This window comes from Equus quagga, chromosome 13 (assembly GCF_021613505.1).
Source record: "Equus quagga isolate Etosha38 chromosome 13, UCLA_HA_Equagga_1.0, whole genome shotgun sequence".
Classification (NCBI taxonomy): Eukaryota; Metazoa; Chordata; class Mammalia; order Perissodactyla; family Equidae; genus Equus; species Equus quagga.
Window position 1 is genome coordinate 43,433,785 of NC_060279.1, and position 14,080 is coordinate 43,447,864.

Consider the following 14,080-nt stretch of genomic DNA (forward strand, 5'->3'; position numbering starts at 1 on the left):
TTCCAGTGTGGGTGGAAGAGGGTGAGGCCACCCTGTCCTCAGCCTGTGGTCTCTTTGCTTCACTGCCTGGGGCAATCTCTTGCCCTAATTTCCAGTGTGGGCTGAGGATCCAGGTTGGTGAGAAGCCCAGTGCTATGTTTACGTATTGTGGGTGCTGCTGATAGATATCAATTGCTGCTCTTGGCTGGGACGAGGGGTGGAGGAGGGCACCACTCCACTGCCAAGGCAGCCGGGCTGAGGAGCCTGTGGAAATGCCTTCCACCTTCCCTGCTGAGCTTGCCTGAGAGGCTCTGAGTGTGTGGAAGGGGAGGACAATTGTCCGTAGGTTGGAGAATAGAAACAGCACTCAGGTGAGACAGAGAGGAAAAAAGAGAGAGACAGAGAAGAGAGAATATACAAGAAGAGGAAGGGAACCTGGGAAATAAGAGCAGGGGCTTTATGCTGAACTCCGAGGGAGGATGCTAGGAAGAACTCCCCAGGCGGAGGTGAGGAAGGATGGGTACATGAGGGGCTTTGCTCCATTGCTGGCCTTCTACTGGGTGAGGGTTACACAGGTTACTGCTTCCAAAGACAATCTCAGCTCATGAGGATGCTCGGGTGATGACCCTCAGCCCTGACCTTGGGATGGGGACAGTGGAGGCTCTTAACCAGTTGGGTGTTGGTTGAGTGTGACCAAGGTATTTGCTGAAGGGAAAGAATGGAGGAAGGCAAAGGCATCTCCTCCCTGCCTGTCCTTCCCTCTTCTCTCCCCTCTTCTTCTCTGGGAGGGGCAGGCGAGCAGCAACATCTTGCACAGTTAGACAGGTGGGTCAGAGCATTGGGTTTGCTGAGGGTTTTTCAGGTTTGCCCAGCTCAGGGCCCACCCAGCTGGCAGAAAGCAGGACAGAGGTCACTTGAACTCAGACCACAAGTCCCTGTTAAATACATCAGCTTTTAAATCAATATTTGTTCAAAGTCCAGGGAGTTCCAAGACCAGAGCTCACTAGCAGAGAGAAAATTCCTGAGTGAACGGAGCAGCTCCTCTTCCTCCCAGATCCAGGTAAGAACAGACTCTGCATTCCCCTGACTGAGAGAGCTGGCCACCTGTGCCTTAACTACCTTGTTTCTTTTCCTTTTTCCTTTTCCAAGCAGCAGCTGGCTGTCCAGGGCTGAAGAGAGGCTCATGGGGAAGGAGCCAGGCCCTTTGGTGCTGGTGGGGGTGAGGGATTGTCCACACTCTGAGATCGTCTCTGCTTGCAACGCCCGTCCCCTGGAGTTCAGGGTCTGCTTCACAAAGACATTGGTAAACTGAGCGTCAGAAAAAGCTTCCCCAGGGTTGCATGGGGGCTTGATGTGCAGCCAAAGGGAGTGACACAACAGACTTCACAGGTTACCAGGGAGACACTCACAGGAACTTCCCACTGGGCCGGGGCTCTGGGTATTAGAGATTTTCTTCCGGAAGCAGCCCTTAAAGGATACGACCTAATTTAACTTTCCCGCTGGATGATAAGAGCAGCCATCTCTCCTCTTTTCATCAAGTTATAGCACTAAGAAGTAAGGAAAAACCAGTGGATTTCTAGGCTGGCTGAATTTTAAAATATAGATCTCCAGGATCTACCCTTTGGAGTTTCTAATTCTTTGGGTCTTGTGTGGGTCTGAAAAATCTTTGTTTTTCTAACACTCCCTCAGATGATTCTGGTGTGCAGGCAGGTTTGGGAACGACTAGTAGCTTACTTTCTAAACAGAAGAGTCAAGGGACTTAATGTGACTTTCATCTGTGGACTCATCAGCTCAGGAGACCCCTGGTCTGGGCTGGCTCCTCGAGAAGAACACAGTCCTCCTTAGCCCTCCCAGCAATGTTGCACTGATGAGCTCGCAGTCTGTATTCAGAAGTAACAAGGGCTGATTGTCTCAGACTACGGCTGTCTAGTCACCTGGTCACATGTTCTTTCCTACAGCAAATAACTTAGGGACTTTGAGTTTGTGTGTTATGACTAAGTAAATTGTTCTCATCTTTGACTCTTTTGTATGTTCTTTGCAGCATAAACTGTGAAGTTGCTAGTAATGATGTCTAATGTTCATGGACCACTGGCTAGACAGTTCCTTCTCATCCAGGGGAAAGAACATAAGACTAGAGTACAAAGAACCTGAATTTCGATGTAGTTGTTAGTGACAGACTATTAGACAAGTCACTTAGCCAACTGGAGTCTCACTTTCATCATCTATCAGATGAAGGCCTCTCACCTTTTCCCCAAGGCTGTACTGAAAATAAAATTACAAATATGATGTGTTTGAGGGGATTAAAACCACAGGTGTAAGGTGCTTACATTCAAATGTGAGTATCCAAAGGCTCCATGGAAAAGTGGGAGGAAACAGCCTTGGAGTCAGAGGGGACACCTTGTCCCAGTCTTTTCAAGTCATTGGGCTTCTCTTTACTCACCTGTAAATAAGGAGTTAAGACTAGATGATTGCTAATGTCCTTTTCAGCCCACCAGGTATAAGGCGGATCCTGTAGTTTTGAAGGCTGGCTCCTCTTTGTCATTTGGGTATGAATTCAAATGTTACCTCCCTAGGAAGGTCTTCCTAAATCAGCCTGCCCCCGACCCCACCACTATATCTCATCATTCATAGCCTTTATTATCAGAAATCATCTTGTTTACTTTTTATTTGTCACCTTTGCCAGATGTTTACCTTTAAGAGAGAGGGATCTTGTCCTTTGTGTTACCTGCTGTAATCCCAGCTCCGAGCACAACACCTGGCATAGAGTAGATGCTTAGCTATTTGGATAAATGGAATTTAGTGTGGCAGGGCAAGAGCTGCAAGAATAGAATCAGGATGTTTTGAGAGCTGCTCTTACGGAGAGGAGGCTGCAGAACGCTGGTACTCTCTCAGGTGGCCTGAGGTCCAGGTCTGATCATGTGGGAATGAGCATCTCTGGTCACATCTTGGTTGAATGATTTTCATATTTGTTGCAAAGGAATTTGATGAGAGTAGAAAGTTAGAGCTAGACATGTTTTCCTCCAGATCTCAGCACTTCCTTTCCTTGGCCCTTCATGAGGGACTGCTCAGATTTCCTTAATCTCTTTTCCTGGTGGGTATCATGGCCAAGTGATTGAGAACGTCGGTATGGAAATTGGAAACCTGCATTCCAGAGCAGACGTATTCTTACTCTCTGAGTCTATTTCCTCATCGGTCAAGTAAGCATAGTAAAACCTCGTTCCTAATGTTACGACGATTGGATGTGAGACTGCGTGTAGTACCTAGCACATCTTAAGTGCTACTGTTCTGATGATCATCAGACTGCTTTGCAATGGGCATAACCCCAGGGAAGGAAAGAACCCAGGCAGTGACAAGGAGTTTTGACAAGTAGCCTACTCGATGGCTGCTACAGAGGGTTTGCTCTTGGTCTGAGATGGCTTCCAGCTTCTGAGGCTCCAAGCCTCACATAACGTGAACACTGGAGCTCTTCTGTAATCCAAAGGGCTGAGCTGAAGGTGCTTCACAGTCTAACCTGACCTTCTCCCTTCAACATACACTTATTCTCTGGGCTTTCTGCACCATTCACCATTCCTGAACATACCTGTGCTATTCCTTTTGCCTGGGAGGTCTTCCTTCTCCCAGTCTAACTGCTTGTGTTCCCTAACATGGCATACTCCTTATGGCCGGGAGCCTGGGGGGATGATGAAAGACTCAACTAGGTTTGAATTCAGGCTCTGTTTCTTATCCACATAGCCATGGGAAACCAAGTTAACTTTTCAGAGTGTTTCTTTTTCCTTGTAAAATGGACCTTTAAGATTAAATGAGGACTTATAAAAGGTACCTAGGCAAATACCTGAAGGCTAGTAGGACTCAATAATATGGATAACAATAACAATACATTTCTTTCCAATATTCCAGCACCCATGCCATGTTCAGAAGAAGTTGTGTTCGTAACTTTCCCTGCTGCACCCTGCGCTCTTTGAGGGCAGGACAGTGTCTAATCTGGGTTGAGCCTCCACACCTGCCCCACAGTCAGTACTAAACATAACTTGTTGATTATATAAATGACATTTGAATTTCAGAGGATGGAGTGATACCTTCAGACTGTGGTGGTCAGGAAAAGATTTGTATATAGTCTAAAATTTGAACTGAGCTTTGTAAATGGGTAGGTCTTGAATTCATTCACTTGGAAAAAATGTTTCCTTGGGACCTACTATGAATAAGTAATCAGAGTGAGGAAGGTATTCCAGGCAGAGCTTGAGCAAAGGGCAGGCTAGGTGTGTGAGCACACAGGGGTCTGTTTGGTGCCTACTGAGGAGCAAAGGGGAATGAGGTAGGGCTGGAATATGCTGAGCATCGAAGCTTGAGCAAGGAGTCTGGAATTCTGTTTCTTCAACAATTTTTTAGAGACTGATGTGGTGAAAGCAAGATCGATGTTTGTCTCCAGGCAGAGACTGGGAAAGAGTGGAGACAGGAGGACTCTGGTACATACGGAAGAAGAGAGTGGGTAGAAATGCAAGTTTGAAGGGTCTTGTAAAACAGGCTGCCAATTTGGGGGGATTCCCTTGTTCCAGCTAACCTTCAGGATGGTTTGGCTATTTTCAGGCACCATTTCTATCAGCAGCACACAGGTGTTCTTTCTCTGAGAACATCTGTTTCCACACAACACTGATCCATCTCTCTCCCAACTTGTAGAACTCTTAGATAAGCAAGCAAAGTGTGAAAGACCTTGAACTCCAGCCCAGAGTCCTGCCATATAGGACAAAGTATCGCTCATGGTGGCTGGGGGTAGGGAGGACGGTATTTAGTACCAGCAGGCCAAATGAACTTCGAGATAAGCAGATTCCATTTTTATCATAAATGAGAAATCAGGATTACTCCCTAGGTCTATGATCACTCTGCTCCATGTAATTCTCGGTGGAATGCATTTCATTAATTTCCCTCATTTGAAATCTATTGCTGGCTAAGACCAAACAGTACGATCACAGTGGGGGAGTATAGTTAGCAAATACATATTTTGAGGCCCTGTTTATCCTTCTATTTTTGATGCTAATTATTTAACGTTAATACACCTGAGTGTTTGAATTTCCACAAGTCTTGCTTTCCAAAGGAGGAATCCAGGTGGCCTTAAATATACTATCTGCAGCAGAGATATTGGACCTGCTCAAGGTGAAATATTCTTGAAGAAGGATGAAATTGAATGCCCTTTCTCTCTTCCTTGCTCGAAACATCTGTCAATATCAGCTGAGATACAAGAGGATTTCTTTTACGCTGTTGGAAAAAATGGCGTGTGTTGAGGCTCTGAGGCAGACTCTGAAAGAAGGCGGACACGCTTAGCACAGGGCAGGGCTGATGGCTGTAGGGAATTCTCGGTCTGTCTTCAGTTGCTGACTTGACATCACCAGTCTTCACCAAATATATTTTTCCAACAAAAGTCTAATGATCTGTCTTACTCATTACACAGATGCACGCAAATGCTAGAGGAGCAGCACTTCTCCCAAGGGCACGATGTGTGGATGTGCCTGCTCAAACTTCTCGGAAATATTGCTTTCTGCTTGCTGAGGTTCAGAGTATGTTATAGACCAGCATGGAGTTCAGTGCAAAGTGAATAACATTCAGGTTGAATATTACCTGAGAGCTTCTGCCCTCTCTTCCCTTCGTGCCTCAAATAAATAGAAATGTTTACTCCATGGTTACCTCTTAGGTTATATAATCAAATATCCTTCCATAGTTGCAGTTACCAGGGTTAAACATTATTCACCTGCTGTCTTGCTAAGTTTTTGCTGCTTAGTTTTTTCACGGCTCAGGTGTTGGTTACATAAGCACCTTGTTGGGAGAGGCTGTGTTTTCTTTGTAGTTGATATCGACTGCATCACTGATTCCTAATGACTACTAGATAAGGTGGTGGTGGGTGCAGAATACTCTTTACTAACGATTGTAGATTACCGTATTTATAGAATAATCCTACTACATCCTGGTCTTTGGGAGATAGGCAAAGAAGACAGTACCTGGGCTCTTTCTTTCCTGACGGTAGCCATTGTACCTGGCTGTCACTGATGACAGCCCCCGTCTGTTTTCCACCTCCAAGTAGAATGCTGTGTATCCCACATCCTTTCTTTCATCTTTTGGAAATTCGGTGATGCTGTCTGGTGAGTGAGCCTGTTCACCAGTTACTCCCTGCCAACCATGATCCATACCTGGGTGAGATATTTAAGGTATATATATAAGGTAATACTTCCCTCATTCCATCATCTCCACCCTTGTCTGTTCCTTAGGTCCCTTTGCTGGCATACCTCGTGCTTACACCTTTAGAGCTCATCTGCTCCAGGTGTTGGGGCTTTCTGACCAGCTTAGTCTTAAAGTTTTGTAAAAGTTCCCTGGAATCCTATACCTCTTTGATACATGGCATTTGATTCTATTTTTGTAATTCCCTGGCTTCCAGACTTACAGGGCATTTCTCGGTTCAGGAAAATCTGAGTTCATTATATGAGCTTTATTTCATGAGTAACAAAATCTTCAGCCCTGAGTTTTCAGCAGCTAAAACTAACTTTGCAGAGATGGTCTGGAGTAAGGAGATAGAGACTCCCTGACCTGATAATCTGGATGCCTGCCCATCCCTAGTCCATCACTTGATCTCTTCTTGTCTGCTACAAAAAGAAAATCAGGAACACTGCTCAAAAGTTCTCACAGAAAGTGGGATTCCGGCGGCATCAGGACTCCCACCAGAGGACAGGGCAGATGATGTGCCTGGATTGGGCTTCTCTGCTCTGGATGCTGTGCTGAGATGCTTCACATGTCTGTCTTAGGCAGTCTTCACTGTGTCCATGTGCATTTCCTACTCTAGGTGTACTTCTATCTTCAGTCACAATTAAGGAAGTCACCCACATTCTCACAACTAGCAAATGGTGGTGCCGGGATTAAAATTGTGTTTTACTTTAAAACCCTTGTTCTTTCTAATGTACTGTAGCCAGACTAGAATACTGGGGGAAGATGGAAATGAAAATACAAATTCCCTTCACATCAGCCACAGACCTATATGGCTGCTTTAGACTTTTCATTACTGGAAACTACTCTGTTCTAAAGATCTTTTCAGATGACTTTTCCTATGTCAATCCCTTAATTTTTGAAACTGCTCCTTCCATCTCTTCCTCTTCTCTCTCTCCATTCATCCTATTGATCCAGGCTTTGACACATTTCATCTTTCTAATCCTGCCCTTCTGGCTTCTCTTACCTGCCAATTCACATTGGCTCCACGGTCTAACATTCAGCCCTGTGCTTATTGCAACTACAGAAATCCTCACCTCCTAGCCTTCTGTTTTTTAAACATGTCACCCCCAACTTGGGGTAAAAGTTACTACTTTCTCCTTCTATTCTTTTTTTTTTTTTAAAGGCTTTATTTTTCCCTTTTCTCCCCAAAGCCCCCTGGTACAGAGTTGTGTATTTCTAGTTGTGGGTCCCTCTAGTTGTGGTATGTGAGATGCCACCTCAGTGTGGCCTGAGGAGCGGTGCCATGTCTGCGCCTAGGATCCAAACTGGCAAAACCCTGGGCTGGCGAAGCAGAGAGCGCGAACCTAACCACTTGGCCACGGGGCTGGCCCTCTCCTTCTAGTCTTGATGTACATTATGGTGAGAGAAAGCCAGGAGAAATCATGCTGACTGGTCTGCTACAAATTCAGGACTTCTATTATATAGATAATATATAGATTATATTATACATATAATTTTTTTAACTTAAGTCGTTTCTTAGAAATTTTTATTCAACTTGTTGTCTCATTGTAGTGAAACAATGCTATGGCTATCGGAAATCCTTTTTGCCAGAGGTTACAAACTGCCAGCCCAGGGGCTCAATTCTGTTTGGTTTACATGGAGTTTCTTGAAAGATTGAAATAGCTGTCAGTTTTTTTAAATGGGGACATTTTGCATAAATCTAGATTTCCAGGTTCTCTTGAGAAATCAGAAGATCCAGCACACCGGGCTATTATTTCCTCATAGCAGCTGTCTTCTGGTGCTGCATAGCAGCTAATCCACAGTCCTCTCCTGGCCAGCTTCATTGATTTCAGTTGGAGCCCAGTGGGTATTTTGGTCCATATTCTCAAAGTTCCTGGTTTGTGTCAACTACTTTGCAGGAGAGTTTGAAGCTGAGGTAAGCAATCTTATTTTGCTCTTTCTCTCATTTCTTCCACTTCTCTCCTGCCCCAGCAGAAGAGGTATTCCATCTCAAGGCTATACCCATTTCCTACCCTCTCCATATCATCCCTTGATATACAAACATGCTGACAATTTATTAAAATTAAAAATAAAACCATCCATCGCCTCCACTTTGATGGAGCAAAGTAACTCAAGCTGCTATCCCAACTCTCTCATTTATCTGTTCCAAGATGTATCTGTATTCATTGCCTCTGTTATTTACCGTTGACTTGTGTCTTACTCCCTTATCTGTCCTGGACTTCCATTTCTAAACTTAGTGGCATTTTCTGTTTTTATTCTCTTTACCTCCTGGCATCATTTGGCATTCTTAAATATCTTACCTTGAAATCTTTCTTTTAGTTTTGACTACAGTGTAAAATCTTGGCCTTCTGATTATTCCTTTTCTGCTTGATCTTCTTGTCGCCTAGATTTAGGTATTACCCACGGCTTTACCCTTGGCCCTCTTCCTTGCATATTCTCACTCATGGGCTTCACCTAGCATGGCCATGCAGACTCTAGTCCATCATCTCCTGAGCGCCAGGCCCACACTTCTATCCACCGGCAGGATGTTCTGCCAAGTCCTCTCATTTAAACCCATCTCAAACTGACTTTGCCATCTCATTCCTCATGACTACACTATCTTTTAATGATATCGCTTTTCTGCCAGTCACCAAGGCATGAACTTGGTTTTCTTTGACCCCTTCCCTTTCCAACACCCAGCCCAAGTGGGCAGCATTACTCGGAAGATGTATTAGTCTTCTAGCTGCCATAACAAAATATTACAGATTGGGTGGCTTAAACGACAGAAATTTATTTCTTCACAGTTCTAGAGGCTGGAAGTTCAAGATTAAGGTGTCAGCAGGTTTGGTTTCTCCTGAGGTCTCTCTTTGGCTTGCAGATGGCCGCTTTCTTGCTGTGTCTTCATACAGCCTTTTCTCTGTGCACATGCACTCTTGGTGTCTCCTCCTCTTCTTATAAAGGGAGGATTAGAGCCCTTATGCCCTTATGACCTTATTTAATTTTAATTATCTCTTTATAAGGCCCTATGTCCAAATACAGTCACACTGGTGATTAAAGCTTCAACATATGAATTTTGGGACAGACACAATCCAGTCCATAACAGAAGGAGAGTCTAGCGGTTGAAGTAGGAAAGGTATCAAGGGTGGTTAGTGGCAAAAACAGAGCTAAGGCAATAAATCCCGGGGAGGTGTACAACTCGCCCTTATGGAGAAGCAGACAGAATGTAAAGATGATGACAGAATTAGAGTCTTCTTGCAACTCAGAACCGAGAGGAACCAAAAGCACAGCTGTGTTCAGATTGAGCTGCGGCCTCAGAAGACTTAACCGTGCATGCACCGCTCTGTGCAACAGTGGTCCCTTCCTCATGACCATGAACCCACCACAAAATTACGTGTGAATGAAGTCAGCAGTAATTAAGGAGAGTAACAGGTGCCTGTGCGCTCTGCCACTGCTTGGAGGCTGCGGACCTGTTGTATCTCTTGGACAGTAGCCACGGTCAGTATAAAGAAATATTGTGGTCATCTGTGTTGTTGCACCTGTCCTGTCTGAGGCCATCTCTGCCTTGAGAAATCTGAGGAAATGGGATTAGAGAGTTAATGCAATCTTTTACTTAGTCCTCTCTCTAGTTCCTCCACCTCTGTCACCTCTATTCTATCCTCATGGCTATCACACTCGTCAGGCCCTTTCTTGTGTGTGAGTAGGATTATTATAACAGCCTCTTACCTGGCCTTCCTCCAGTGTGTCTGTGCTCCAGCCCATTCCATCTACCATTCTTGGAGCCCAACTCTGATTGTGTCTTTCTTCTGCTTAAAAGCCTTGAGTGGTGCCAACTGACCACCAAACTAAGTCCAGATCCCTTGGGCTGATATTCAAGGCCTTTACCGTCTAGTTGGTTACCCATGAGCTCCTTTCTGTTGGGTGTTCTTTAGTCACATTGGGTTTTTAGCTCTTCCTGGACCATACCCAAGAACTTTCGCACTTCCATGCCTGGTGTCCACACTATTCTGTGTCTAAAATATTCTCTTCCTACTTCTGTTCCTGCTGAAATCCTACTCGTCTGTCATCAAGGTCTAAATCAAATCCCACCTAATTTGTGAAGCTTCCCTTGTCGTATGTTGTAGGACTTACGGCATTTACACTCTGCTTGGCGTGGTAGCTATTTTGGTACTAAAACTTTTTCTTCACCCCTATTTAACTATAAATTCTCTTGAGAAGAAAGGTGTTTTACTTTATGCCGTAAACCACTTCATGTTTTTCATGTAACTGTTAGGCAAACATTTGTGGCATGAACAAATGAAATCAGGTTTGGGGTAATATGTTCATGATGCTAAACAGACTTCACCTGTTCCAGTGTGCTAATTGAAGAAGTGAATTGTTTGAGGAGGAAAGAGGTTGGTAGGGAGCCAGAAATTATGAAGCAGAGCTGGCAAACACCATTCTTACTTAGGGGCTTGCAGGATGACTGGTAGGGCTCCAGATGTGAATGCGGCTTCGGACGCCAGCCACAAGGTGGTGAGGGAGGAAGAATGGCCTCAGCTCTTAAGGCAGTTAGGTCTCGGGGGTGGGAAGCGGCCCCTCAGACTTAATTCACAGGATAAAGAGCCATGGGAGCTGTTAAAAGTTGTTTCCATCTGCTTGATTCTTGGTTTGCCTGGCTCAGCGCTAGAACTTGGGGAGGAAGGCACAAGGCCCAGATTTTAGGTTGCTACACACTCCTATACTGTTGGCTGAGACACTGATCGTGGGCAGAGCTGGATCCTGAAGACTGCATAGGTGACCAAGGGCCTGTCCTAACTAGGCTGCCTCTTTGGTTTCTCAAGTTGAGGAAAGGTGAGCTCAGGTTGGCTGTTAGTAGTTCACCCAACCTTGACATTCTTCTCTGACCCAGAGGGTGTTATCCCAAGACTGAGGGGACAGATGGGGAGTGAGGAGCAGCAAAGGGTGGCTTTAAGCCCCACTTTCTTAAACTGATGGAGATTCTAAAAATGTTCATGTTCAAGTTTCAAGCCTGGAGATTCTGAGTCAGTAGATCTGAGGTGGAGCTCAAGCATCTATTTTTTTTTTTTTGGAGGAAGATTAGCCCTGAGCTAACATCTGCTGCCAATCCTCCTCTTTTTGCTGAGGAAGACTGACCCTGAGCTCACATCTGTGCCAATCTTCTTCTACTTCCTATGTGGGACGCCTGCCACAGCATGGCTTGCCAAATGGTGCCTTGTCCACACATGGGACCTGAACCGTGAACGCCGCGCCGCCAAAGCAGAACGTGCGCACTTAACCGCTGTGCCACCGGGCTGGCCCCTCAAGTATCTGTTTTTATAAATATCTATAGGTGATTCTGAGGGCCAGCTAGGATTGAGAATCAGACTTGTAAGGTGGTTGTGAGGATTCAATGAGATCATATATCACGCCTGACACATAGCGAGTTTTCAGAAGGTAACATGATTAATTATTGCTGGCATCACCTGATGGCCTAGAGACTTACACTATTTCCACTAAGCGTATCTGCTCACTCAGATGAAACCAGCTGGTGCCTTTGGGCATGGCTGGACCACTCCCAGGATTGAGGAGATGTGTGAAGATCCTATAATTCTTGCTGGCTTTACTTCTGAGGAAGCAAGAGAAATGACAGTTCCTCGGGAAGAATTTGCTTTCCCCTGACTTGTGTTTTATCTGGTCTATAGCAATTTCAGAATAGCAGTTTCAGGATTCCTTTACAAAGGAATACTTGGAAGCTTACAGGAGTTAGACAACTCTGTTTTAGAGCAGGAAATATTTCAGAGAATCCCATGTTCACTTTTTTTTTTTGAGGAAGATTAGCCCTGAGCTAACATCGGCTGCCAATCCTCCTCTTTTTGCTGAAGAAGACTGGCCCTGAGCTAACATCCATGTCCATCTTCCTCTACTTTGTACGTGGGACGCCTGACACAGCATGGTGTGCCAAGTGGTGCCATGTCCTCACCCAGGATCCGAACCTGCGAACCCTGGGCCGCCGAAGTGGAATGTGCGCACTTAACCTCTGCGCCACCGGGTTGGCCCCCCACGTTCACTTTTGAATTGGGAAATGCTTTGTGTCCTTGTCAGGATGTCACTGACCTTGAGACTGTCAAATATTTCTCAGGAGATCATGGGTGTTTGATGAGCTAAGTGGTTTTAGGATCCCTTCCCTCCTGCTCCTGTCCCCTACACTGGGTAGGCTTGTGAACATTCATGCCCCTGGTATTCTAAATTGGACATTTCCACATATAGAAATTGTCTACGAATAGAGGCCTTTCTGACGTGCAGGGTGACAGGGCAGGCACGCTTCACCACAAGCCCTAGTGACATCAGGGTCAACTGAAATGGAGTGTCGCTCTTTCCCCAGCTGGCCCTGTTGATGAAACTCCTGCAGTCCCAAACACACAAACTGAGGGGAAATGAGACTTCCTCTTGGCCTCTGCCAACTCAGCTGAACCTTCTGGTTGTTTGGGTCTCACTTACGTGGTTATGATCCCCGTAGGAGCAGCTCTCGGTTCGGACTTCTGGCTCTTTGGAGAGCTGCTGGTGAGGGAGGGTGTTGACTCAGAGTCATGTATGGGCCCATGTTGATGGCTACCTGGGAGCCCATAAACCTTGGTCTGCCTTGGGCTCAGAGGAGTCCCCTGGGTCCCACCAGCTAGTGCTTTCCTGTGGAAAACAGCCCAGGGGCTTCAGTTCTTCTCTGGCCACATCCAGAGGTCCTACCTACCCTCCTTTGTTGTCATTGCCTTGCCTTCTTAACTTCTAAAATGTGCCTAGTTTTTCTTCTTGACCATGGGCATGTTATTCTCTCTCCAGGAAGCAATAATCTAATCCTTCAGGAAGAAGGTGGGGTCTAAGTTTATGATTAGTACAGTCATACATCGCTTGGCGATGGGGATATTCTGCGAAATGCATCGATAGGCGATTTCGTTGTTGTGTGAGCATCATAGAGCGCACTTACACAAACCTAGATGGTGCAGCCTGCTACACACCTAGGCTACATGGGATAGCCTGTTGCTTCTGGCTAAAACTTGTTACTCTACTGAATACTGTAGGCAATTGTAACACAATGGTATTTGTATATCTAAACATATCTAAGCATAGAAAAGGTACAGTAAAAATATGGTATAAAAGATAAAAACTGGTACACTGTACAGGGCACTTACCCGGCATGGAGCTTGCGGGAGCGGGAGCTGCTCTGGGAGAGGCAGTGAGTGAGGGTGAGTGAATGTGAAGGCCTGGGACGTCACCGTGCACTGCCGTGGACTCTGCACACTGTACGCTCAGGCTACACGAAACTTATAAAACTAGTTTTCTTTCTTCAATAATAAATTAACCTTAGCTTACTATAACTTTTTACTTTATAAATTTTAATTTTTTAAAACTTTTTGACTCTTTCGTAATAACACAGTTTAAAACGCAAACAGCTGTACTGTTGTACAGCTGTACAAAAATATTTTCTTTCTTTCTATCCTTATTCTATAAGCTTTTTTCTATTTTTAAAATTTTTAATTTTTTTAATCTTTTAAACTTTGTTGAAAACTAAGGCACAAACACACATTAACCTAGGCCCACACAGGGTTAGGATGGTTATCACCATCCCTGTCTTCCGCCACTGCATCTCCTCCCTCTGGAAGGTCTCCAGTGGCAATAACATGCATGGAATTATCATCTCCTGTGATAACAATGCCTTCTTCTGGAATACCTCCTGAAGGACCTGAAGGTTTGTTTACACAAGCATCACCACAAACACGTGAGCAGTGTGTTGCACTGTGATGTTATTAGGGCTGTAACATTACTAGGTGATAGGAATTTTTCAGCTCCATTGTAATCTTATGGGACCACTGTTGTACTTGTGGCCCATCGTTGACCAAAGTGTCGTATGCAGCACGTGACTGTAATTAAGATTGGTTAAAAA

General features: G+C 45.1%; 1 protein-coding gene across 8 annotated transcripts in view; it reads left to right on the top strand.

Annotated features, from left to right (window-relative positions):
* Window positions 1-218: 218 nt before the first annotated feature.
* Window positions 219-14,080, top strand: part of PDZK1 (PDZ domain containing 1) — a 31,978-nt gene continuing 18,116 nt past the window's right edge. For 2 of the 8 annotated variants that reach the window (XM_046680816.1, XM_046680817.1), the window contains exons 1-3: window positions 219-485; window positions 956-1,039; window positions 1,132-1,282. The gene's annotated coding sequence lies outside the window, so the exon portion shown is untranslated. Of the gene's footprint in view, window positions 486-955; window positions 1,040-1,128; window positions 1,283-9,454; window positions 9,661-14,080 lie in introns of those variants that run through there. The other 6 variants (XM_046680818.1, XM_046680815.1, XM_046680820.1 and 3 more) reach the window with 5 other exon arrangements.